This window comes from Mastomys coucha, unplaced genomic scaffold, assembly GCF_008632895.1.
Source record: "Mastomys coucha isolate ucsf_1 unplaced genomic scaffold, UCSF_Mcou_1 pScaffold18, whole genome shotgun sequence".
NCBI lineage: Eukaryota > Metazoa > Chordata > Mammalia > Rodentia > Muridae > Mastomys > Mastomys coucha.
Genome location: NW_022196900.1, coordinates 107,397,842 through 107,406,196, shown reverse-complemented (window position 1 = coordinate 107,406,196; position 8,355 = coordinate 107,397,842). Strand labels below are relative to the sequence as shown.

At 51.7% G+C, this 8,355-nt stretch overlaps 1 long non-coding RNA gene across 1 annotated transcript; it reads left to right on the top strand.

Moving 5' to 3' along the window:
• Positions 1-1,614: 1,614 nt before the first annotated feature.
• LOC116095677 lies at positions 1,615-4,603 on the top strand. Its single transcript, XR_004120683.1, has 2 exons — positions 1,615-1,876; positions 4,502-4,603. It is a non-coding gene; the product is annotated as an uncharacterized LOC116095677 (long non-coding RNA).
• The last annotated feature ends 3,752 nt before the right edge of the window (positions 4,604-8,355 follow it).

Below are 8,355 nucleotides of genomic sequence, written 5' to 3'. Positions count from 1 at the left end.
GAGGTGAGGGTGTGAGGTGGGGGTGTGAGGTTGGGGTGTGAGGTGAGGGTGTGAGGTGGGAAGTGTGGAGAGGAGAGGGACAAAGCAGGAACAACAAAAGGAGGATTGCCCTGGGTCCGGTGCTGTTGAACGGGGGATGGGGCAGAAGCCGTAGGTCTCTCCCAGGCCAGGCCATGAGAAAGCAATGTTTTCTGACCCTTGTTTCTTTATATTTAAATTAAACCACTTATTTTTTATGCACATGTGTGTGCAGGCCTGAGTGTGGACAACTGAGAAGAATTTGTTCTGTCCTTCTATCATGTAGATTCTGGGGATTGAACTCAGGTTACCAGGCCTACCTCACCACTGCTTTCCTCACCTTTAAGGGATCACAGATCCCTCTGCAAATCCGTGGACGGACGATTAGCAACACTCCAGCAAGAAAAATACACCCTCCACCTCAGCTGTTCCAATGGCTGCGCCCTGAGAGCGCCCCAAGCCTCTGCGTCCTAGGAGCTCAGACAACTCTGCAGAGACAAACTCTAGGAAGCTCAGGGCATTCCTCCATCTCTAAGAGATCACCACAGTGCAGACCTGTATCCCGGGGGAAGCTGAAGCAAGATCACAAGTGTAAGGTCTGCCTGTGCTGAAGTCAGGTCCAACTCAGGCAACCTGGAGAGACCCTGCCTTAAAGTAAGAAGTAAAAGGAGGTGGGCAGCTGGGTAAAGTGCCTGCTGGGCAAGCTGTAGTACCTGAATTCGAGTCCCCAGCATCCACATAAGAACCTGGGCATGGTAAGATGTGTCTGTAATCCCAGGGTCAGTGGAATAGAGACGGGTGGATTCCCAGGACTTGCTGACCAACAAGTCGAGCCAGAATGCTAAGTTCCAGATTTAGGAGAGAGCCTGTCTAGAAAATTAGATTGGAAGGGTCAAGGAAAGCATGCCAACCTCTGACCTCCACATCAGCTTGTATGAGTGAGTGTACCTGTGTACACTCACATATACATACATACATACATACACACACATACACAAACATATATACATACACACACATACATACATACATACACACATACACACATACATACACATATACACACATACATACACACATACATACACACATACATATACAAACATATATACATACACACTTGCATATACACATACATATACACACATGCATACACATATACACATATTTGCACATATACACATACACATACACACATAAACACACATACATGCACACACATACATTCATACACACACATGCATACACATACATAAATAAACACACACACACACACGGGCTGGGAGTGTATTCCTCAGGCGTACAGAATTTTCCTTGAGTGTTTCTGGTCAGGGTTGGATGCTACAAAGCAAGTGGGTGCTGCTGCACACTTGGGTCCCAGCTGCAAGAGCAGCCATGCCCTAGACAGGCAGGGTGCAGAGCTCCAGCACCCATTGCTACAGCCCTCCGGCCCACACAGCCTCCTTACAGCCAAGACATGCGCCTCAGCTCTTGAAAGTGGCTAAGTGCCCAGCATACACCACACAGGGGGGTGGGGGGCTCGGGGTGTGAGGACACAAAGGGGTTACCACACAGTTGGCAGAGCTATGATGAGAGCCAAGGGAAGGCAGACATCTGGACCCAGCTGAGGACAAGGACCCTGTGACCCCTCAGCTGGCTCAGTTTCTCTCTTAGCTCTGAGCTCTACCCAGTGCTGACTGATGGAGCTTTCTGCTCAGGTAGGAGCCATTGACCATGCGTGGATATTTATTTCAGTACAGTCCCTCTACGCTGACCTCTCAGGTGCTCGACTGCCACACCCCACCAACAGAACAGAGTCTGGTCCTTTCCATCATTGAGGATAATTCTGCGGAAGAAGGTAGGCCTGGGTCCCTGTGCCTTCTGGCACCAATCCAGTCTGGCCAGCTGTTTCTAGACAGTGTTGAGCATCTTGGAGCAGCCAGAGATCTTTTCCTGTGGTTGCTAGAATAAATTGTCCTGTCCTACAGTCCTTTCTGCCTCTGTGGCAAACACTATGGGCACAAAGCAGCTTGCGGAGGAAAGGGTTTATTTCAGTTTACAACTCCATCACTGAGGGAAGTCGGGCAGGAACTCAAGGCGGGAACCTGGGGCAAACCAAGGAGGGCCCGTACCTTCTGGCTTGCTCTCTGGCTTATGAATAGGCTCATACTTAGGTAGCTTCCTTCTGTAGCCTAGGACCACCTGCCTAGGGATGGAGTTGCCCACAGTGGCTGGGTCCTCCTACATCAGTTAACAATGTAAGTAGTCCCTCATAGGCCAGGCTGATCCAGGTTCTCCTCTCAGACGACTCTAGGTTGTGTCAAGTCACCAATGAGGCTAACTAGGACAGGCCCCAGATGCAGGCTTAATGTGATACAAATCTGCCTGTGGCTGTGCCTTTCAGAATAGATCTCACTGGGCTGACATCGAGGTGTCGGCTGCGCTGGGCACTTCTTCTGGAGTCTAGGGCAGAACAGGATTCCTTGCTTTTTCTAGCTTCTAAATGTGCTTGCATTCTCTTGACCCCTTCTTTGTCTTCAAAGCCAACCAAGGGGGCAGGTTCCCCTGCCCCCTTCTCTGTACCCCACAGTTAAGAAAGGCCCTGGCCCACAACAACTCACATTATTACATTGGGTGGCTGCCTATTTCAAGGCACTTCACTCATACACATGCACCTGGAAAATACCTATTCCATACCTGGCACCTAGCCACAGATCCTAGGAGTGAAGGCCCCATCTCCTTATCTCCTTAGGACCTCCTCCTACCCACCACGGACCCTATGGCCAGGCTTCTAGATGGGCATCCCAGAGCCAGAGAGGAGAGAGGAAGAATCCAGGTCACACAGGGTGTGCTTGGTACTGCACTGCCTTTCCAGGTCGCCTTCTCTCCATCATATGCCCACCCCAGTGCTGGGCTCATGAGCTGCTAACTGCTGACAGCCACACCCTTCTCCCCCATCCCACCTCCTCCCAGGGTCTTGTCCTTGGCTTCAGAATTACAGGCTCCCTCCCACACCTCTCTGTAGGGTCCAGTCTTCGGTCAATGGCTGACTGATGCATATACACAAGGGACAGTCCCAGGTAAGCTCAGGTCTAAGCTGCAGCTTCCTGACGGATCTGCTTCTGTCTCCCTAAACTCCCACAGGCCACGTGCGGAGCCCGCCTCCAGCTGCAGAGCCCCTGACTGTGGTCCTGTCTGTCAGGTCCTTAGCCTGCTGACAGTTACCATGAATCCATGGGACGCTCAGAGGTCATGGGTTTACTGAGGCTGGTGGATGGAGTATCGCTCTCCTCTCAGGAGGAGCCAGTCCCCTGTCCCAGACTACAGGGCCCACAGTCCTGTGGACAGAGGCTGGGCAGAGGCTCCGAGACGTGAACTATGCTCTCTGTGCTCAGCCAGTGATGGTTGTTCTGGCTCAGGAAGTGGGTGCAGCCACAATTCCCTTCGTAGTTGGGTCAGGGAGAGGAAGAGTATCAGGTTCTCAGATGCCTGAGAAGTCTCCTCCCAAAAAGGCTCACCAAGACCCTTGTATACCCCCCTGAAAGACAAGCATGGGATCTAGGGGACTGAGTTCCTCTTGAACACCCAGGACTGACCAGGCTCACCCCTCAGAACCTCTTTTACCTTTCTCACAGAGAGGGTGTGAAGGTGGCACATGCTATCCCCAGGACTCCCAGTTGATAATGGAGCCTATGAGTCTCTCCTCTGATGTCCTGGTGACGTGACGTCTTACATTTCTTAGTGTTGCCAGGCCCTGGACTTCGCTCTAACTGCTTTGCCTTCATTGTTTCATCCCACAGAACTGGAATCAGGTTCTGTTGTTATCCCTAAATAGATGGGAATATGGAGGCCCCTTAATAACTTTGCTCAAGGTCACATAGCCAAGGGAAGGCAGATCAAAGACCAGAATTATGGACAGCACAGGTTTGTGATTGTCACCAGGTTGTGCTGCCTCCTGTCCCTTGTCTCTTGTCTGGGTCTTCTGTATTTCCTGATTCTTCCACACTGTTTAAGAACTCCCCAGCTGACAAAAATAATGTCTTTTCACCTGTGCTGTTTGCCTTTGACAGACAGGTGTGGCCTTCCTAGTTGTTGAGTCTGCCAGGTCGGCTTTTCAGAGTGGCTTATAGGTTGTCACTGGATCACAGGTCTTAGTGTCCATCATCAAACACTAAGTAGATCAGCAGGACCAGTTTTCAGCCCAGAGCCGTAGCTGCAAGAGAGGCTGGAAAACATAGATTCATGGGTTGGATTTTAATTGTTCCCAAGAGGCCCAGGGGTCGAAGGCTTGGGTCTCCAGCCTCGGTTCTCCTGGTAGGCAATGGAGGCTGTAGGCGCTCAGAGCTACTGAGCAGAAGGTAAGCCATTAGGGGAGTGCCCGTCATGGGGATAATGGTGTGCCAGCTCCTCTTCCTCTCTTTTGCTTCCAGGCTGCCACTAGGTGAGCAGCTTTCTCCCACCACAATGTTCTGTTTTGCCACAGGCCTCAAAGCAACAGAGCCAACCACCTGAAGACTAAACCTTCTGGAGCCAAAGGCCAAAAACTACAACAAAAAGCCCAAAACTTCTGACCTCATCGATCAACCAATCTCTCTTGAGATGCTGTTGGGAGCAGGGGAAAGGGAGGAGGTGGGGTTTAGTTAGAGGATGGCTCGCTGGGGCTAAGCTCTGTAAAGAGCTTCCTTCTCCTCAGCCCCTTCCTCCCCTTTCCCTTCTCCCCCTACCTCCCCCCCCCCACCCCACTTCCTGGCCACCATGAGAGGAACAGCCTCCTCGACTACAGGCAGCCACCATCATGTCTCTGTGTCACCTCAGGCCCAAAGTAACAGAGTCTAGAGACCACTGGCTAAACTGATGAATGCAGTCTGGGATACAGAGGGATTTCCCATTTCCCTAAAGAGAACTTGAATGTGTATTTTGCTAGGCCATTGGGGAAAGGAGTTACATATTTACATGTGAAATTGGATTTATTAGTTTAATTATAAGTACCTATGAGAAGGTGCTGATCTTGAGGTGTAGCTGTGTAGAAACGTGGGTTTTCCCACACGGTGCGTTTCATGGAATTCTACACGGTCCCATTTTGGGATCTCCCACCCTCAGGAGTGGGCTGTGGCGGAGCGTGCTTCCCCTGTCCACATCACTACTAGAAACGAACTGACGTCACTCTGCACTCCTCTCTTGAGTAGCCCCAGACCTCTCTCTAAGATCTTTCCATCTGTAGATCATGAGGTCAAAACGCCAAGAGAAGCCCCATGTATCTATACTCACAGCTATCATCCTAGTCTGAGCTAACGCTTATCTAGGGAACGGTTTTGTTTTTTTGTTTTTTTTCTTGGAGAGAGAACACTTTCTCCATCAGATTCTCCAAGCAGTTGAAGCTTCTCTAAGTGACACCCCAGGCTTTTGACTGACATAAATTGGGTGGCCGGTTATATTGGAGGCGAGCTTAAGTCAAGGTATGTGCAGGTGTGTGCTCTTTTGTATGAGCAGGATGGAGGGGTGGGGCTGGCCCCTGTTCTCTCCTCCTACTCCTCCCATATCATCCCTTGCTCTTCTGTTCCTCTCCAGGTTATGGCATCACATGACCAGCTGGGCAAGTGTGCATTCCACACAGCAGGCTGGCCCCACTGCCGGCTACCACGCCATGTTTCATTTCTTTCCTGCCTGTTAGCTGGGCCTCCCCAGGGCCTGCTCTCTACAGTTGTTTTATGGAAGGTGTCAGCTTCCCACTCCACTCTCTGGCCTGATGTAGTTATTAGGAACAGCTACAAGAAGAGACAAAATACCCGGCGAGAGGGCGGGGGTTGGGGTCCCCAGGCGGCTGCTCTTAACATGCCATCCCTCATACCACGTGTCACCGAAACCGACACCACGCTTCTGCCATCGCATCCTATTTAGAACGGCATAATGATTGGACCACGGACTCAGGAACAATTAAAACCGAGTTGCTGGTACGTGGCTGGTACGTTTGCTGAGGCCTTGTCGATGAGGTTAATCCCAAAGGCAGCAAGCCATGGGAGGACTCATCAGGGCCCAGATGTCTCCTGCTCCTAAGCAGGTCTTCGTTTGAGTCCTGACTCCTTTTCCATGGTAATGCCCCTATGGCCTGGTACAGCAGCAGCCCTGGCTCCTTACTGGCTTACCATTAGGGCTGGGTGGAGGCAGAGGTGAGGCCTGGAGATTTGGATCATTCTCCTGGTGACTGGTCAGCTGGGTAGGGCTGGTCTAAGGGCATGCTCTCAGACTAGTCTGTTATTACTGAGTCCAAGTGGCTGTATCCCGGTGGTTCCCAAAAGCTGATTCTACCACCTTCTGAATGGTGACTTCAGGGCTTCGTGCATACATGGATCTGTGCTCCAAGAACCGTGGAGGTCCGGCCTTCAGACCTCAGCTCTTTTTTTCCTGTCTGCCTGAGTGACAGCAGCCAAGCTCTTCCCTGCCTCTCAGAACAAGAGTTTCAGGCTTGGCTCCAGATGGCGCTGCTTCCGACTTCAGCTCTGTCCTTGCCAGCCCTATGACTTAAAGCCAGCCTCAGTTTCCTCATCGGCAGAACGGACACGTCAGTGCCCACCTTTTCCGGTAGTTCTCATGGGGACAAAATGAAAACTCACCTGGAAAACAGTTAGTGAGGTGAAGGCAGTCACGGCTGTTATGGTATGAGTAGCATTCTTCCTTCCCTACAAACCCACGGCCTGGCCCCGCTGGAGTCCCTTCTCTACATTCTGTGCTGGGCAGTGAGGTCTGGGGAGTCAGCCCCAATCCTGGGGTCCTTTTGCTACCCCATGTGCTATCCACTCCCCCGCCAAACCTCAGCATCAACACCTGCTCTCCCATTGTCTGAGCCTAAGGGAAGGTCCTGCCCCTCTCTCGCCTCCAACCCACCCCTTGCTGTACTCTGTGGCAGACCCTGGAGCCTTGGCGGCACAGATCAGCCTACAATGCTCCCCAGCCCCATCCCTCTGCTGGGCAGTCTTGCTGACTCCCATTCATCTCAGAGTGAACGTGGATGGGTGGGAGCACGCACATGTCACCTAGAGTTTCCTAGGATGGCTGCTGTGACAGCTCAGCCCAAACAATGGAAATCATAATGCTTTCCAATTCTGGAAGCCAGAGGTTTGAATTCAGGACCAGATTTGCGCCTCTCTCTCTCTGAATGTGTGTGTGTGTGTGTGTGTGTGCGCGTGCGCGCACGCGCACGCGTGTGCATGTGAAAGGCTATTTTGACACCCTCTGCCTTACTGCCTTGAGACATGGTCTCTCACTGAGATCCAGCCACACTGGCTGGCTCTCGGAGGCTCTGCCTATCTCTGCTCCCCCTTCTTGGCGACAGACCCGTGTAGCCATACTCTGTATCTTATGTGGTGCTGGGTAATCATGCTTGCAGAGCTAACCTTGTTATCCACTGAGTGAGCTCCCTAGAGCCCCACAACCGTATGCGGTGCACAGCTGTATGCGGTGCACAGCCGTATGCGGTGCACAGCCGTATGCGGTGAAGGGAACAGACCTTCCTGCGGCTTCTAGCCGGGGGCTGCTGCATTCCTTGGATTATGGGTGCGTCACTCTGAGTATTTTCCTGAGGCGTCTCCTCTCTGTGTCTGCCTTCTCTTGCCTTCTCCCAACTCTCTCTTAGAAGGACACTTGGCTAGGGTCGTGGGGTCTACCCGGATCACCCAGTAATGCTCTAAGCATATCAGCACCCTTGAGTCAATCATATCTGCAAAAGGCCCTTTTCCAAATATGGTGAATCACTAACTCCAAGGTTAGGATGTAGGGATGTGTTTTAGGGGACACCACTGAGCCCCCTACAGGCTTGAAAAGGGTGTCCCTCACTCACCCCAGCACCATGGTCCCTAGCAGGTTCCTTTTGTTTGCTTTTTGTTTTTTGAGACAGAGTTTCTCTGTGTAGCCCTGGCTGTCCTGGAACTCACTCTGTAGACCAGGCTGGCCTGGAACTCAGAAATCCGCCCGCCTCTGCCTCCCAAGTGCTGGGATTAAAGGCATGCACCACTGCCCAGCCCCTAGCAGGTTCTTAAACAATATCATTCCTCACTTTTCTTCAGACATCTCCCGTAGACTTCATTCAGCGATGATGTTCTTGGCCACCTTCCTAAAACTCAGTTGCCATTTGTTCTGTTGCTGTGACTGGATACCTGAGCAGCTTAGGGGAGGAAGGGGCTCATTTCCACTTCTAATTCCAGGTTACAGTCCATCACTGTAAGGAAGTCAAGGCAGGAACTCCAAGCAGCTAGCCACGTCTCACACACACACACACACACACACAAGCAGCTAGCCATGTCACACACACGCAAGCAGCTAGCCATGTCACACACACATGCA